This window comes from Leptopilina heterotoma, unplaced genomic scaffold, assembly GCF_015476425.1.
Source record: "Leptopilina heterotoma isolate Lh14 unplaced genomic scaffold, ASM1547642v1 Lhet_68, whole genome shotgun sequence".
NCBI lineage: Eukaryota > Metazoa > Arthropoda > Insecta > Hymenoptera > Figitidae > Leptopilina > Leptopilina heterotoma.
Window position 1 is genome coordinate 4,337,366 of NW_025111157.1, and position 19,401 is coordinate 4,356,766.

The 19,401-nt window shown below is 18.8% G+C and overlaps 2 protein-coding genes across 11 annotated transcripts in view; both read right to left on the minus strand.

The window, feature by feature from the left end:
- LOC122510265 (F-box/LRR-repeat protein 20) overlaps positions 1 to 19,401 on the minus strand; it is a 295,503-nt gene that overhangs the window by 53,614 nt on the left and 222,488 nt on the right. The window lies entirely within an intron of this gene.
- Positions 1 to 19,401, minus strand: part of LOC122510273 — a 151,286-nt gene that overhangs the window by 6,375 nt on the left and 125,510 nt on the right. Inside the window, exons 1-2 of one of the 8 annotated variants that reach the window (XM_043624783.1) lie at positions 15,881 to 15,991; positions 10,049 to 10,355 (exon numbers count right to left, since the gene is read on the minus strand). The exons of 3 other annotated variants lie outside the window; for them this stretch is intronic. The gene's annotated coding sequence lies outside the window, so the exon portion shown is untranslated. Of the gene's footprint in view, positions 1 to 10,048; positions 10,356 to 15,527; positions 15,636 to 15,880; positions 15,992 to 19,401 lie in introns of those variants that run through there. 4 more of the 8 variants (XM_043624784.1, XM_043624782.1, XM_043624785.1 and 1 more) reach the window with 4 other exon arrangements.

Sequence of the window (19,401 nt, forward strand, 5' to 3'; positions counted from 1 at the left end):
ACCTCTTCATTTTCTCGTATGTAAAAGGGATAGAGTGGAAGGTAGTTATCACCCCTTTATTGTTTTATGGTATCGTTGCATTAGTAATTAACACGAAACGAATATAATCATTTATTATGCTGGATAATGGATTTGGGTTTCAATTGCATTCCATTTATTAGTATAATGACATCCAACACTTCATTTCAAAAACCTTCCTTCATCCTCGACTAAAATATATATAAGCAACATCTATAGACATATAATTCTAAAATACATTTAATTGTGCACTTTATCTTCATCATCATCATCAAGCAAGTGATTCGTGAAAATTATAATTAATTAAATTTTTGATAATATTAATTATTCACAATGGTAACTGTTAATATTATTCATAATTATTAATATTGTGAATTAATATTCATAATAATAATATTTACATTTATGATAATAATATTAATATTCATTGTAGCAATATTATTACAACGAATTCTGTAATTCAATTCTGTAAATTCTTTAATTAAACTAAACGATATTTATTTTATTATTTATTAATTTTATAATTTTAATTTTTCTACATTTTAGTGTTTTTCTATTTTAATTATAAAAGGAACAAAATTTTTAATTTCTGTATTTTAAAATTTTTTTCTAGTTTAATCGCAAAATTTCGAGCAAAAATTCTTAATTTCTGCATTTTTTTTTAGCTTTTTCTATTTTATTTTAATCCTAAATTTTCGAACGAAATTTTAATTTATATATTTTTTTAACCTTCTTCTATTTTATTTTAATTACAAATTTGTATTTTTTAAGCTTTTTCCATTTTATTTTAAATTAAAATTATTATTTAAATTAAATATTAAAATAATATTTTAAAATAAATTTTGTATTTTTTTTAACTTTTTTCAATTTTAATCGCAAATTTTCAAACAGAATAATTCTTAATTTCTGTATTTTTTAACCTTTTCATAATTTAAACACAAAATAAATTTTCAAATAAAAAAAAAAAAACAAACGCAAAAGAAAGTGTTTTACATAAATAAGTGAAAATAAATTCTAAAAGAAAAAACAAAAAACACAACAAATTGTCATTACATAAAATTAAATGAAATTTCGAAATAAAGGTCAAAAATGCATAATTAAAAAAAATCTAACAAATTTAAGAATGATGAAGAGAAAATTTTTAATTGATATTCAAAAAAATTATTTTAACAGCTAATTAATGAATGCATTTATATCTAATTAACAAGATTCAAATAATAAATTCTTTTCTTTTCACGTAAAAATACCTTCCACTCCTTTGTTGCCATTCAAAGAGGGCGAAAATACATTCTTTTGCAATTAGCATAATAATATAATTTCAGTTAATGTAAATTCTCCACTAATTACCATATCATTGTTACAATTATTTCAACCTCTTTAAAATTTCAAAATTTTCATTTTAATTTTTCAAAAAAAAAAAATTTAATTTCTTCCCTCCTTTTTTATTTTAAATTTTTACATTCTTTTTTCAAATTTATTAAATTCTTTTCTTTCTTTTCTCATTTTTTTTGAATAAAATAAATTTTATTTTTATGCATTTTATAGTCTATTTTAATATTCTCTTTTCGAAATTCACTGAATTAATTTCTATCCTAATTGACTTTCAATGCAACAAATATTATTTTATTCTCGATGTAAATGTTTAAATAGAAAATAAATTAAAAAGTAAAATTTAAAATTTAAATAAACTTTTTTTCAAAAAAAAAAAAAAAAAAAAGAAAGAAGATAAACATTTAAAGTACATAAAATATATAAAAATAATATTTTATAGAGAGAATAGATGATGATATGTAAAAAAGGAAAAATTATGGAAATTCGAGAAAAACGAGTAGCGATATATTTTACACGAAAAATTTTTGCCAAAGTAAAACGAAATTCAAATCCTTCTATATAAATAGCATTTGTGTAAGTACATTGCAAAGGTATATATGTATATATTGAATGGCATATAAAAATTTCGTATCTGTTGCACGTTTTCCAAGAAAGGAAACAATATAGTTTCATATATGAGAGAGAAAAGCTCATATATTTAATTTCTTGTTTCACCTTTCAAATTATAGTTTCATAAAAAGTCTATTATATAAAAAAGGTCAAAGTTCTTTTCTATTTTCGAAGCAAAATTCTGAATTTCTGTATTTTTTTTTGGTTTTCGTATTTTATTCACAGACTTTCGTATAAAATTTTCAGTTTCTGATGTTTCTCTATTTTTCGTTTTTTAATTTTTTATATTTTTTGTATTTTTTATTCTTTTTGTATTTTGATAATAAATTTTTAGTTTCCATATTTTTTAAGCTCTTTGTATTTTAATCACAGATTTTCAAACAGAATTTTACTTTCTGATGTTTCTGTCTATTTTTATATTGTTTCTGTATTTTTTTTGTACTTTAATAATAAATTTTCGAACCAATTTTTTAATTTCCGCATTTTCTAATCCTTCTATATTTCATTTGTTTATTAATTTATTTACTATCAACGAGTTTCCAAATAAAAATGCCCTTTTTGTATTATAATAAAAAAAAAGTTCTATTTTCTTATTCAAAATCCAAAAAAAGCTAAATTTCGACAAAGATAAAATTCTTTGCAATTTTCAAAAAACAATTTTTAATTTCCATATTTTTTTACTATTTTTTAGATTCTAATCACAAAACGGTTTCTTTTTTTTCCTATGGAAAAGACAAAAAAAAAGAATAATAGTTGACAAGATAATGAATATTTTCAAACTAATAGATATCGAAAAAATATTTAAATATACCGCAACGCACTGAAATCGAGTATACATTAAGTAAAGTGTCAAAAAAATGTTCAAGTGATCGACGCAACTAATGGAACTATAACAAGTTTTGTTACTATTTTCCGCTGCAATAATTTCATGCATTAAAATTTTAATTGTTCCCTATTACATCGTAAACTCTTTTTTATTTCACATTGACCTAAATTAAAAGAATATGACTTTCAAGCACACACATCCCTCAAGAAAGAAAATTATTTTTCTTTTTTTTCTTTTTTTTTAATAATTTAAAGTGAAGGAAATTCGTTTTTAAATTTTTTATCTATATTATATACACTGTAATTCAGTTTCATTAAATAAAAATTTCTTTCCGCTACGAGATGTTTAGTAAATTTATTAAATTCCTTAATAAGGGGAAAAATAATGTTAAAAGTTTATATAATAAAGTAGAATTCGAAATTAACATTTTTTTTTTCTAAAATAGATAATAAGCGAATTTTTCTAAATAATGAATACTTGGGTAGTAAAAATATTTTTTAATATTTTTTTATTGTATTAATTTTTTTTCTCTCTACAAAATACAAAAATTTATATGCAAGATAATTAGCCACTCGTCTTTTAAATGTATATTAAGAATAGTAAACAGTTTTATCTAATTTCTCAAAAATAAAAATATAAAGTAGCAAATTTAACGCGTGAAGAAGCACATAATTCAATTTATTATGTTTTTTTTAAATATAAATTAAAATTTTTCTTCTTTTTTATCAGCTTTGAAAAAATAATAATAATTTTTACTAAATCCAAGAAATAAACTTTGGAACTTTTGAGTTTCAATTTTGTTCAATTCAATTCAATAATTTGAATTAAAAAACCAATTTTTTAACACGTGAAACACAGAATTCAATTTATTATCATGCAAATTGCAAAATTTTTTTTATGAAAGGGAAATAAATGTCAATTTTAATTTCTGAATAATTTCATAATCAAAATTAAATTAAATTAAAAAAAAACTACTCTAATCTCAAAATTATAAGATTGTTATAAAATTATCGAAAAGTTCGACACGATAAAATGAATGAATTATTTTTAATTAAAAATATTTTCATAAATTACTGATTGCAATAAAAATTAAAAGCTAAAATTCTACATTTAGAAATATTATAATTAATTTTTTTTCCACAGCGACGCAAAATAATTGTAATAAAAATTTAATTTGCAGAGAGTAAATTAATAAATTCCGTTCATTTCAATTTCAACGTTCTGGATTGATTTTTTTGATTTTGAAATAATTACAATTTACAGACGAATTTTTTTATAAATTAAAAATTATACTTTAGGATCAAAAATATAATTTTGATTTATAATAAATATAAAAAATAAATTAATAATGAATTAATAAATGAATCAATAAATTAATTAATAAATGAATTAATAAATGAATTAATAAATAGAAAAGTAAATATAAAAAACATTTTTACAAAATCGAACATTTCATATTGAAAAAATTGAAATATTAAAATTGATTTTCTAAATTAAGTTTTGAATTTTTATTATTATTAATTAATCTAATTTTAAATTACATTAAATTCTAATAATTTTAAATTACTTATTTTTAATTAAATGTTAAATTATAATTATTTCCCCAGTTGAAAAAAAAGATTCATTAAAATTTTTATTCATTTCCTATCGGATGGTAAAATCAAAATGAAAATATTTTCATTCAACGTTTTAACGATACTGACAAGTGGTCGTTTTATCATTTGAAGTAAGTTCATGAAAGCACGAAGAGAAAACTGATCTCTTCGCCCTCTTGTAATAGTGAATAAACTCGTAATTATTATATCGCTTTTGATAATATAAAATTTTACAATTAACTTTAATGTGCCTTTTAAGTGTAATTTCTTCTCTTAAGTTTATTCGCGAATATTAAAAATTACTATTAAAAATTATATCTTCAACCATTTTTTTTTCTATTTTTCAATTTTCCATATTTTTAAATATGAAAAAAAAATTTAATTCAACGTCAATAAACTAATTTTCTACTCTATATGCGCGTTCATTTTTTAAACTATTATTTTTTGTGTGTGTGCGGTTTTGTAATTTTTATCAACAACTATATGAATAATATCGCGAGAAGAATATAATATAAAAGAGAATTATGTTTATAGAAATGAGAATTCTTCACTATTATTAAGTCTATGTATTCCTATGAAAAATAGCAGAAGAGGGAATATGTAAGAACAAGAAAAATGCAAATATTCTGAATTAAATGCCACATGTAAATGCAAAAAAGTAAAACGAATATAAAACTGCAGTCTCGAGGGCAATGAATATTTATTAATTATTCGATTTTCCGCTCAATTTGGTTTAGTTTCTCTTTTTTTCCCCCCGAAATAAGTAACGAGGAGTTTTTACTAATTTCTAATGTTTCTTTTGATTTTTATTCCATTCCATTTTAATTTTATTTTAACGTTTTCTTTAAGTTTTTTAAATAAATTTTTAAATTCTGATTTTTTTATTTTTATTTTTATTTTTATTTTTATTTTTATTTTTATTTTTATTTTTATTTTTTTTTATTTTTTATTTTTTATTTTTTATTTTATTTTTAGGATTTTAATTTTAATTCGAATTAGAAATAAATAAAAATTTGTCACTATTTTACTTCAATTTCAAAAAATTTGTAAATTTTAATTTAAAATTATTCTTCTTTTTCTTCAATGATATTTTATCAATTTTTCCAAATAATAAATTTTTATTTATTTTGTCATTGTTTCTAAACAAATAAATTTAAATACACTATTAACATTAATTCTTTTTAATAATTGTTTCATAAATAATTTTAATTAATGTCAATTAATTTTTTTGTTTAAGAAAAAAAATCATAAGTTCAAAAAAAGAGAAAAATGTCACTTTTCTTTAAAGTTTGATATTTTCGTCATTAATTTATTACGTTATCAATTTCTGACAATTGATACAAAAGAAAACTTAGATCCACTGCTTTCTTTTGGTAATATAAAATTAATAAATTAGCGACTCTATTAATAAGAAAATCGTACAATGAAAAATGAATTTCTCTCATTCTTGATGAAATTCTTCTGACTTGTGAAAGATCCCCATTAAAAATGAAATAAAAATTATATGATTTATTCAATGCTAACTTGACGTAATACCACATTTTCACCATATTTTCTAATTATATAAATTTTTAACAAATAAGAAAAAAATGAACTTGAAATTTTTTTTATTTTTCTTAATTTTCTGGTATAAAAAAATATTTTTTGAAAAATAGAAAAGAAAGAAATAAAATAGAAAATAAATTATGCAAATTTATATTAAATCTTATAATTTATAATAATTTCGAATCTTTATAATTTATTTTTTGAATATAAAACAAAATATTATTGCAAGAAAATTTTTAACTTGAAAAAGAAATAAATAAATTTCGTTCCCTTGAATATTCCGAATTTTAATGACATGATAATGTTTATAAAATCAATAAACAAATTTAAATAAAAATATAAATTAAAATAGAAAATAGAAATTAAAAATACAAATAAAAAAAAACTATAAAATTGTCTAAATAGAAAAAAAAATATTTTTATAGAAAAAAAAAATATTTATAAATAAATTTAACTAATTTAACAAAATGAATGAAATCCTCGAACTTTTGCATTATCGAGAAATTAATGATTTCACGCACATCTATATATATGGGAAAATATATTCATTATTTGAAAACCACTTCAATTCTACTTGAACCACTTAATTAAATTTGTATTACTTTAGTTATTTCTCACAATTTTCTAACTTTATTTTTGTTTTTGCACTTGTCCATAAAATTAATTGAATAACACGATTTTATTGATTTTTAATTATTAAAATTAAACAAATAGTTGCAAAAAAATTTTTTGTTAACTGCATAGCACGAAAATAAGAAAAAAAAGAGGAAAAAAAGAAAAAATGAAAACGAAAAAAGAAAATAAGAAAAAAACGAAAAAAAAGAAAAAAAAAAAGAAAACAAGAAAAAAAAGAAAAAAGAAAATAAGAATAAAAAAGAAAAACGAAAAAAATAAAAAAGAGAAAAAAAAGAAGAAGAGAAAAAAATAAGATGATGAGCATTGTTTTAAAGCACAACCAAAGATTTATTTAAAAAAACGAGAACAAAATTGAAGACCGGCTCCTAATTACTTGACTAAGTAAAATACCAAAGTTTCAAAACTTTCCTATTTAGAAATTGTAAATTGGTAAAATAATGATCTTCAAAAAGTTTTGAGGGCACTATTTAACAATGAAAACTCACCAACATCCACAATGTTCTCATACATGTATCTATACTATACTCATAAGTTTTAATGAAAAATAATGAATTAAGATGCACGTACTTTCTAAAACTTATTTGACCTTTTAATGTTCTCATAATGCTTTATACGAAAAATTTGTTTAGCGGATACGCGTAACGAATTTTTATTAACTTCTTTTTTAAATTAAAAAATAATGATAAATTTTTTTCTCCATCCTCAATATTCAAGAAGAAGATTTTTATTTATGATACAAAAATATCATATGAAAAACAAAGATTTTTTTTGCTAATTTCACAAAAAATTTTATAATAATAATTTATAGATTTTTTTTTAAATAATGATTTTATCACTCGGACGTCTTTTAATAATTATAAAAATATGAAGATAACTACGAGTCGAAGACTCGGAGTGATCGTTATCTTCATATTTTTATAGAATTTTTATTTCTTATTATTTTTTATTATAGATTTTTTGTTTATTTTCTAATATATAGAATATTTTCTAATATTTTCTAATTCATATAAAATATAAAGATTTAAATAAATAAATTTTGATTTTAATTTATAATAAAATCAGAAAAGTGCATTTTTATTCGTAAATACAAATTAATTGTCAATTATTATTAAATACAATTATTATCAACAATTAGAATTATTCTTAATTGTTAATAATTATATTATTATATTATTATATAATAAATATTATAAATAATTATAAATTTGTAAAGTTTTCATAAAAATTAACTTCTTTAGATAAATTCCATAATTGAAAAAAATAATCATTAATAATAAAGAATTTAATTAGAAATTTTATAATCAATTGATGAATAATTTTTCGAAAATCAATCCAGAAGAGTAATTTAAATCAAATTTTTAATACACGACACGTGCAGGTGCTTTTAGGCGTTTTATAATCGTATCGCTCCATTTCCGGGCAGTAATAAAAAATTAATTATATTTTTCGAAACGAAAATTTTTTTCGTTACACATTTTTTTAATGACAAAAACTTTTCACTTGTTAAAAAAGAATTATTTTGTTTATTTTAATTTTAAATTTATTTATCTAGAGGATTTCTTGAAAATTTTCAAAATTAAGAATTTTTTCAAATTCATTTCACATTTTATTTTATTTATTATTTGAATTCTTTATTATTTTATTTTTTTATTCATTCAAATTCTTTATGATTTTATTTTTTCTTTATTCGATTGATGATTTTATTCTTTTTTTACTTAAATTCTTTATTATTTTATTTTTTATATTATTTATGATTTTATTTGTTATTTATTTTAATTCTTCCTGATTTTATTTTTTCTTTATTCGAATTTTTCATGATTTTATTTTTTCTTTATTCGAATTCTTTATAATTTCATTTTTTCTTTATTCGAATTTTTAAAGATTTTATTTCTTCGAATTTTTTATTATTTTATTTATTTAAATTCTTTATTATTTTAATTTTGAATTCTTTATGATTTTATTTGTTATTTATTCGAATTCTTTGTGATTTTATTTGTTATTTATTTGAATTTTTTATTATTAATTTTTCAATTTTATTATAATAATTTATTTTTATTTTAATTATTGATTAATTATAGTTTAATTATTTTAATTTTTAATTTTCAAAAGTTTACTTAAAATTTCGATTTCATTCAGTTCTTACGCCTTTCATTTAAGAATTTCCTCAGTTTTCATCAATTGAAAGTTAAAACTGTCTTCAGTTATTTTCGGTTAAAAATTTTTCAAAATTTTTAATTAAAAATTTTTTTTTTTCAAAGCATTGTTTCAATTTTTTTGTTTCGTTTATTTAGGAATTTATTTAGATAAATTTACGTTTAATTGAGAATTTATTCATATAATTAACAATTTCCTATTCAAAAGTTCTTTTCGTTCAACTTTCGACTAAATAGTAAATTTCTAAATTTCTTATTTTGCTTATCAAAAAAAAATTGTTTCCAATAATTTCAGATTAAAAGTAAATAAATTTTCTATTTAGTCGAATTCTTTATCATTTTATTTTTAATTTATTCGAATTTTGTTTATTTCGAATTTATGATTTGAATTTTTATTTATTTGAATTTTGTTTAGTTTTATTTTAACAATTTATTTTTATTTTAATTATTCTTTAATTATCGTTTATTATTTTAATTTTTAATTTAAAAATTTATTAATAATTTCAATTTTATTCAGTTCTTACTTCTTTTATTTAGAAATTTCATCAGTTTTCATCAGTTTTCATCAGTTAAAAATGTCTTCAGTTATTTTCGGTTAAAAATTTTTTAATTTAAAGATTTTTTAGTTTAAAATATCACTTTAATTTTTGTTACGATTATTTAGGTGTTTATTTAGATAAATTTCCGTTTAATTGAGAATTTATTCAATTAATAATTTCCAATTCAAAAGTTCTTCTCGTTTCAACTTTCGACAAAATAGTAAATTTCTAAAGAAAAAATATTATTTTGCTTATCAAAATTGTCTCCATTAATTTCAGATTAAAAGTAAATAAATTTTTTGAGAAAATATTATTTTTTTCAACAAAATAAATTTATTTTTTAAATCAATTTATTAACAAAATAAGTTATTTATTAATAAATTTTTTAAAAATAAATTTATTAATAAATTTTTTTAAAATAAATTTGTTAATAAATTTTTTTAAAATAAATTTGTTAATAAATTTTTTTAAAATAAATTTGTTAATAAATTTTTTTAAAATAAATTTTTGTTAATAAATTTGTTAATAAATTTTTTAAAAATAAATTTATTATTAAAATGAAATTTATTTTAAACAAATTTATTTATTAAAATAAATTTATTAATAAAAATAAATTTATTTTTTAACCAAATTTATTTATTAAAATAAATTTATCAAGTTATAAAAAACGGATTTATTCAGTAATAAAAAAAATTTATTTATTTAATCCAAAAAAAATCTTTCAAACTTTTTATCACTTACCGCAAGAGTATAAAAGAAAAAACGAAAAAAAAAATTTTTTTTTGAAGCACTTACAATAAAATTGAGACGCTTTTAATAATAGAGATGATGATGGTTACTTTTGGATTTAAAAAAAAGAAACTGGATAAAAATTTGAGAACCGAAGAAACGTATCCAACTAACTTGGTTTATAAAGTTAAACCAGACTCGTCTAGTTGCGGATATAACGATGAGACGAATTGCTTCGCGTACCATCCATATATATCCAACCCAGAAACTAGCACCCTCCGACGCACACCCCTTTAGGCGCGCAAACTTTGCGCAGCCAATCCTTGATTCCCGGTACAACCTTCGTCTGCAAAGGTAAATCCGTGTGATTTGCCTGCGACCAAAAGAAGCGAAATCGTCATCATTGAAATTTTCACAGGAAGCTTAAGTATCCAGAAGAAGCAACAAAAAAAAAAAAAAAAAAAAAAAAAAGAACAAAATAAAATAAATTCACGAGTTTATTTATATAAAATTATAATTCCCCTCGTTTTCTTTCTTTTTAAGAAAAATAATTCTTGAAAATACGAAATGAATCCTCTAAAAACTGTTTAATTCGAATTTTTTTTCCCCCGGCAATAAATATTTAATTATCAAAAATTTTTTCGTCAATTATTAAATTAAATGACTAAAAAATCGTTTAATTTAATTTAAATTTAATTTTAAATGATTTTAAGAATCGTTAATTTACGAATTCGCGATTTTAATTTAATTTTAATTTATTTGATAAACAAAATTATTTTTCTCACCTTACTGTAGGTATAAATATGTATATAAATATCTTTTGAGAATAATTTTAGCCGCGAGAAAACTGTTATTCGATAAAAAAAAAGATAATAAAACTATTTCAGGAGTATTAAATTTAAAGCAAAGTGATAAATAAAATACTTGGTACAAAGTGGATTTGTAACTGGCTAATCATTTTTATCTAACGGAACATGTGTGTAGTTAATCATCAGTGTGGACTGTAATAATTTAATTCGAAACTGTAAACGAATTATACTCGTTTTTTCAAAATTATGTTTAATAAATTATTAATTGTCTCGAAAATTTAATTTTCGAATAAAAAAAAAAAAAAAAAAAAAAATTTCGTAAGTAAATACAATAATAACGAATTATTCATTTTTTCAAAATTTACTTTTCGAAACTAACTTTTTACTTCATTTTTTAATAGCAATTTAAAAAAAAATAGAATTTAAAAATTTTTAATTCAACAATTTTTGTCGAAAACACTACAAAAATTCAATTTTGGAGAAATTATATAAATAATTGCACAGAAATTCAATTATTTTCAAAAGTAATAAAATTCAATTAATTTGATTAATTATTAAATTATTATTAATTATTAATTATTAATTTAATTAATTTTTCAATTAATTATCTTCTCAAAAAATTCAATTATGTTCAAAATTAAAAAAAAATTCTTGTCAAAATCACAATTATCTTTGTAAATAAAAAAAATTTTCCCCCAAAGTTCAATTATTTCCAAAAAATGCCAATAAAATTCTTGTCCTAATTTTAATTATTTTCAATAAATATGTAGACAAGATATATTTTAATAAAATTTTCCGAAAAGAATTTAATTACTTAAAAAAAATTTAATAAAATGATACACAAACATTTAATTATTTTCAAAAAATAATAAAAATTCCACAGGAATTCAATTATTAACAACTTTTTATAAATTTCTTCACAATAATTCAATTATTTTTATAAATTTTAAATTATTTTAAATTATTATAAGTTGTTTAATTTCAAATTTTTAAATGTCTTAATTCCTGTGGAAAAATAGTATTTTTTTAATCTCTTTGCGAAGTCTACAATTTTTCTAAATTTTTAATCAAAATGTTTATTATTTTACTAAATTCGAAGTAAATTTCACTAAAAATGAGTAAAATTTACTTTGGATTTGGTAAAATTTTTTCTAAAAATATAGTAAAATTTACTATTAAAAATGTAGTAAAATTTACTATTAAAAATTATTACTTCTAGAATAACTTTTACTATTTCCGAAAAAAATTTATTTTAGAGTTTGTAAAATTTCCTCTGAAAATAATAAATTTTATAACAAATTGTACCACGTTCGAAAAAAATTAAAAAATTTTATACAACTCTAAGAAAATAATATAAAAAATTTTCAAGTTCTCTCTAAATTTGAATTGGAAAAAATTTTTTATTTTCTTCTGATTTTAAATTATAAACGGTTATAAAAAGTTTATTATTTTATATTTTTGTATATTTATTATTATTATAGATATAAAATGTTCATAATTTGAATTAGTTAATTATAAAAATTTATTAATAAATTAATAGAAATATCTATTTATTAGGAATCAAATTTACTAATTCAAAAGTAAAAAGTTAGTCACTAATTCAAATTAGTAAACATTTTTACTAATTCATATTTAGAGTTTCAAAAAACTTAAATTTTTCTAAACTTTGCAAAAAGGAGAAATTTTTCTTTTCAATAGAATTGAAAAATTTTCCAACTTACAAAAAAATGACAAGTTTTGTAAGTTTTTTTTTGAAAAAAGAGAAAAAGGAAGAATATAACACAATTTAATATTTTTTAGGAGATTTTATTAATTTTTAATTAAAAAATTAATAAAATATTAAAATCAAAAATTGTTTTTAACTTCTCGTCAAAATTACAATTATCTTTATAAATAATAAAATTCTTCTTCGAAATTCAATTATTTTCAAAATTTTTTTTAAAAATTCGCGTCAAAATTACAATTATCTTTATAAATAATAAAATTCTTCTTTGAAATTCAATTATTTTTAAAAAATTCAATAAAATTCGTCGCGAGAATTCAACTATTTAAAAAACATTTAACGACGTTCTTATTTCAAGAATTCAATTATTTTTATAAATAATAAAATTCATCACCGAAATTCAATTATTTTTATAAAAACTTGAATAAAATTCGTTGCAAGAATTCAATTATTTATATAAATAATAAAATTATTCTTCACAGAAATTCAGTTATTTTTATAAACTTGAATAAAATTCATTAGGAGAATTCAATTATTTTTATAAATAATATGAAAATTCCCCCGGATTTCAATTATTTACAAATTTTTTAGAAATTTCTTCGCAATAATTCAATTATTTTAAAATTTTTATAAATAATAAAACTGTTCTCAGGAACAATTTTTTCCTTGAAAAAAAAGAAAAGGGAAGAATATGCACAATTTAATATTTTTTATGAGATTTTATTAATTTTTAACTAAAAAAATTAATAAAATAAATAAAAATAAAAATTTCTAAGTTTTACTGTGAGACAAACATGATATTATATATTTAGTTAAAAGAATTAAAGAAAAAAATTTTTACATTTTATTAATTATAAAAAAGGTTTTGAGAAATAAAAGTGCGGTTTAATTTCTCCACTTGAGAACGCCAAGGTCACCACCAGGTGTCAAGAGAAATTCCAAGAAAGAACTAAAGTGCCATCTAGCGGTGACCTTGGCGTTCGCAGGTGGAGAACAGCATCTCCATATTGAATCTCAAAATGTTCGTTAATATTTACAATTCTATTATTATTTATAATCAGAATATGAATTAAGAGAGTTTGGAAATTAATATAAATCAATTTAAATTTTTAATTTCCTTTCTTATCGAAATTTTTGTCTTTAATTTTTTTTAGTCTTAGAATTAATTCTTTCACTAAATAAACCGATATGTAAAATACTATTGTAATTTAATTCCTTATTTAGTAATTAGTAATTTCTTATTTATTTCCTTAATTATTAGTAGCCTTTTTAACGAATTAAGTGTAAATAAAAACGAATTATGACAACAATTACTAAAGTAATAATAATAATAAATTTTATCTCCAAAAAGTTCAAAAATGTCCTCTCACTCTCACTCTCACTCTCTCTCTCTTGAAAAGTGTAATTCGGATCAAGTTTGAGCATAAAAATTTATCATTTTTTTCGTTAAATTTTATCAAAATTTACGATATTGGTAAAGTTTTCTAAAGATAAAATTATCAGAAGGGTTAGAGTATTTACCCACTCTCCACCCTATGATGTAAAATACGTATACAAAATAATACCGCATCATTCCTGATATTGATACAGTAATTTTTCCTGTCATAAAAATCATATATTGAAAAAATTATTTTACCATCTTTAGTTTTATTCTCTTCTAAAAAAAATACACACACGATGCACACATTATTTTTGTTATTAAAAAAAAGAAAAGAAAAATTCGCAGTTTATAATGCGCCTAAAGCCATTGGGTACTTTCCTATAAAGTCGAGATTCTCTCCCTTCTTTTTATACATATACAAAATATCAAGTCACTATTTTACAACGTACGAGAGAAAATGTATCTATTTTTCAAATTTACTTATTATTTCAAATAAAAAAATTTACATTATTATTTTATTCGATATTTTTCAAAGAACTTTCCATATAATTGAATTGTAATTAAAATGGAAATAAATTCCGTTAGAAAATAATTAGTCTTAGAGTTATTGAACATTGAAATAAATATTTGAAACACTATTTTTATATTAGAATGTCATATTTAAAAAACTATTTTCATACTATAAATATTTTCATAATCGAAAAAGTATTTTCATACTAAAATTAATATTTTCATATTTGAAAAACTATTTCCAAACTATTCTTTTATAATTTCTCTTCTATAATTGAATTATAATTAAAATTTTATAAAATCTAAATTCAATTAGAAAATAATTCTCCTGGTTTTTAAATAAAAAATTCTCCCATTTTTTTTTCTTTTTAATGTTTGCAAAAATTACTTTACTGAAATAAAAAATAAAGTAATAAAAAAATACTAAAATTTACAGTATTTAGTTAATTATTTTTTTTAATTTACCCAAAAAAAAACTATTTTTTAATAAAATTCAAATTAATAAATTGAAAGAAAAAAATCTAGTTTAATTAAAACTATAACTATAAAAAATAAATAATAAAAATTAAAGTATTTACTCAATTAATTTTCTAATTTATACAAAAAAAGTATTTTTTAATAAAATTCAAATAAATAAATTGAAAGAACAAAATCTAGTTTGATTAAAACTAAAAAAATAAAAAACTTAAAAAAAATAATTAAAATTAAAGTATTGAGTTAAAAATTAATTTTTTAATTTATACTCAAAGCTATTTTCTAATAAAATTTATATAAATAAATAAACTAAAAGAACAAAGTTTTGTTTCTGAACGTTCAAATAAAGGACATTTTTTTCCTTTTTAATTTTTGCAAAAATTACTATACAGAAATTAAAAAATAAAGTAATAAAAAAATATTTGAAAGTATTTATAGTTTAAAATAAATTTTTTAATTTATAGAAAAAAACTATTTTCCAATAAAATTGAAATAAATAAATTGTAAGAACAAAATCTAGTTTGATTAAAACTTGAAATTGAACTTTCGATTTAAATTTGATTATGAAATTGACAAACTTAATATTCCATGGGGTAAATTTTGTCAGCGTTATAAAAAGTTTGCTGGATAAAATCATTTAAACTTTACCGACAGAGGGATATATGCACTGTACATTGTGTATAACGCAGACACTTGTTGCACATTGTTTTAAAATGTATCTTATTCACTTTTGATTGCGTCCATTTCAAGAGGTTTTGAATTTCACAATTTTTTTTCAAGTTAAAACCTAAAAGAGCTTTTGTTTGTGTATTGATTTAAAAAAATATTACTTAAAAAGTAAGACCATTATGACAAAAAAATAACAATATAAATTATTTATTAATTTACGAAATGGAATATTTTTATCAATTTTTTTTTTATATTTTTTAATAATTTCTCCTCTTTATATTTCTATTTAAGGAAAAATGTTTTAATATTATTTATTCGAAACAAAAAAAAACCTTTTAATAACTAAGCGTAGGTATATATTTTAAATTTTTCCTTTCACTTATAAAAATACAAAAATTTGAAATTTGCTGTTAAAACACATTATTTCTTATTTGCGCTTATAATTTGAAAAAAACTGAAAAATGTATAAAAATAAATTGTACTACATATATAAAAAATTTATCAGAAATATATGCATTTTTACGCAGTGTAATTTATGACCTCGAACACAATACGACCAATCATAATGGTTGAATTTTTTAATATACTGTAAAACATTGTAATCATAATTTTTATTTTCAACTGATATTAACAATTTTCATAAATTCTCAATATTATGGTTTTTTCAATCCTAAAAAATGTTTCACCCACATTTTCATAACAAGTCTTTGCTTCATTATAAAAAGGAATTTGGAAAATTAAATTAAAACTAAATTAGCTATTATTAAAAAATTAATTTTCTATTATTTAAATTTTAAATATTTAACATTTTTTCTAGTTTCTTTTTCTAAGAAATATGTTTTCATTAAACTTCCTACGGTTTTATTATATTTTTAATTTTACGGGAATTCAATGTATTTAATTTTTTAACAATTCATTTTCACTCCTTCATTTTTACTTTATTATGAATAATAATTTATAATATAAACATTTGAAGTAAGTCTTTTGTAAATTCACGTCAAAATTACAATTATCTTTATAAATAATAAAATTCTTCTTCGAAATTCAATTATTTTCAAAAATTTTTTTTAAATTCTCGTCAAAATTCAATTATTTTTAAAAACTTTAATAAAATTCGTCGCAAGAATTATTTAGAATTCAACTATTTAAAAAAAAAAATAATAACGTTCTCATTTCAAGAATTCAATTATTTTTATAAATAATAAAATTCATCACCGAAATTCAATTATTTTTATAAACTTGAATAAAATTCGTTGCAAGAATTCAATTATTTATATACATAAATAATAAAATTCTTCACAGAAATTCAGTTATTTTCATAAACTTGAATAAAATTCGTTGGAAGCATTCAATTATTTTTATAAATAATAAAAATTTCCCAGGATTTCAATTATTTATAATTTTTTTTAGAAATTTCTTCTCAATAATTCAATTATTTTTTATAAAATAATAAAACTGTTCTCAGGAATTTTATTATTTTCATAAATAATAAAACTCAACGCAGGATGTTAATTATTTTTGATACAATTTTAAACGAATTCCTCAATTATTTAAAAATTTGTTGATAAAATTTTTTATGAGAGTTCAATTTTAACAAATATTCAATTATTCAATAAATTATTTATTTTTCAATTTAAATAATTGAATTCTTCTAGAATTTTCTAATAAAAATTGAGAAATTTTACTATACTTGAAAAAATAATTCAATTCTTGCGAAGGATTTTATTGAATTTCAAAAAGGTTTAAATTTTTATTTTTTGAAAAATTTTAATTCCTACGGAAAAATAATAATGATTAAATATTTACTTAAAAAAGAAGTTATTCATATTATCGAATATTTTTACAATTAAAGAAATTTGTAAATAAATATAATAAGACATTTTTTTTTGAATATCGAATAATTTTAATTGAAAATTTTGAAAGCAGTTGAATTTTATAAAGAAGAATTTTATTAAAATTGGATTTAAAATAATAAAATTCTAGCGAAGAATTTTACTATTTATAAAAATAATTGAATTGTTCCGAAGAATTTATTAAAATTTTATAGAAAATAAATGAATTTTATGTTAATATTTGAAAATTTAAATTCTTTCGAGGAATTCTATTAAAGTTGTTTCGAAAATAATTTAATTTCTTTAAAGAATTTTATTAAAATTAAGTATTATTCAAAATAATTGAATTCATCACAAGAATTTTTTTATTTTTTGAAAATAATAGAATTTTTTTGACGAATATATTGGAAAATTGCATTAAAAGTAATTCAATTTTTATATATGTAGATTTTTTTAATAATATTTTGAGAATAATTGAATTATTTTTAAGAGAATTTAAAATTCTTGTTTAAATTGAATGTTATGGAAATTTTTGAAAGTAATTAAATTCTTTCGTGTAATTTTATATTTAAATTAGATTAAAAATTATTTAATTCCTACAAAGAATTTTAATATTTATAAAAATAGTTGAATTGTTTCGAAAAATTTATTAAAATTTTAGGAAATAATTGAAATTTATGGAAATATTTAAAAATATTTGAATTCATCAGAGGAATTCAATTAAAATTGTTTTAAAAATAATTGAATTCCTGCAAAGAATTTTACAATTTATAAAATTAATTCAATTCCTGCGAAGAATTTTACTGTTTATAAAAATATTTGAATTTTTTCGAAGGATTTATTAAAATTTTAGAAAAAAAATTGAATTTTTTTGGGAATGTGTTAAATTTTTTTTTTTTTTAAATTGAATTCTTCCGAGGAATTCAATTAAAATTGTTTTCAAAATAATTGAATTTTTGTAAAGATTTTACTATTTAAAAAAATAATTGAATTCTTTCAATTTAAATTAAAATTTATTAAATTAAATAAATTTTAATTAAAATGAAATTTTATTAAAATTGAATAAATAATAATAAATAATAATAATAATAATTCTATTTATTGTTTTATTTAATTTAATTTTTTTTTTGAGTTTCAACTTTCAAGTTTCACTGAAAGTTTTGTTTATTATACGACTGTCGAATTTAATTTTCCTTAAAGAAATATGCATTTTGAATATTTTATAATTTATACACTTTATACATTTCACACTAAAGTATATATAAATGAGAAATGCAAGAGAGTATTTATGAAAAATGGTGTAGAAGCTAAAGTACATTTTGCATTAGACGAATTGAGACTAAGAAGGGAAAAGCTTTTCTCGAGTGGGTGTATATATATATATATAGATAAAAATAGTGTTGGCGGATTTGTGCGAGAGAAAACTTTGGGCGAGAAAGCAAAAAGGGTTGGAATTGGAGTATGAGAAAAATTATATTAATAAGAGAGTATCCTGCTGTGTTCATAAATTATTTATTGGCCATCATGACCTACAATATTAAATCCCTGTTAAAAAATATCATATATCATTATATAAGTTTCGTAAGTTTTTAATAGCCAATTGTAGTACAGAAGGACAAGATAGTATAATCAATTTTCTCTTCATATATTATAAGGATTACCCCCGAATTTCATAATTGAAAAGGTGGATATATACTCTTCCGAATATTAAATCAACTTTTTTTTATTTTTATTTTATTTTTTCCATTTTTTTTTTATTCACTTTTATTTATTTTATTTATAAATATGTATACTTCATTATTTAGTTCAGGGATGCGGACCTTGTGGTCACCGGGAAATATTTATATAAATAAATAAATTATTTTTGTCTATAAGGTAAAAAAGGGGATTTTAATTTTTAAAAAGGCTTCAGTTTCATAACAAGGGCTTTTGAAACTGAAAAATAAAAAAAAAAACTGTAAAAAAAATAAATTTGGTTGAAATAAATTAATTTCTCTGGTTCTAATATTATTTTTTTTTTG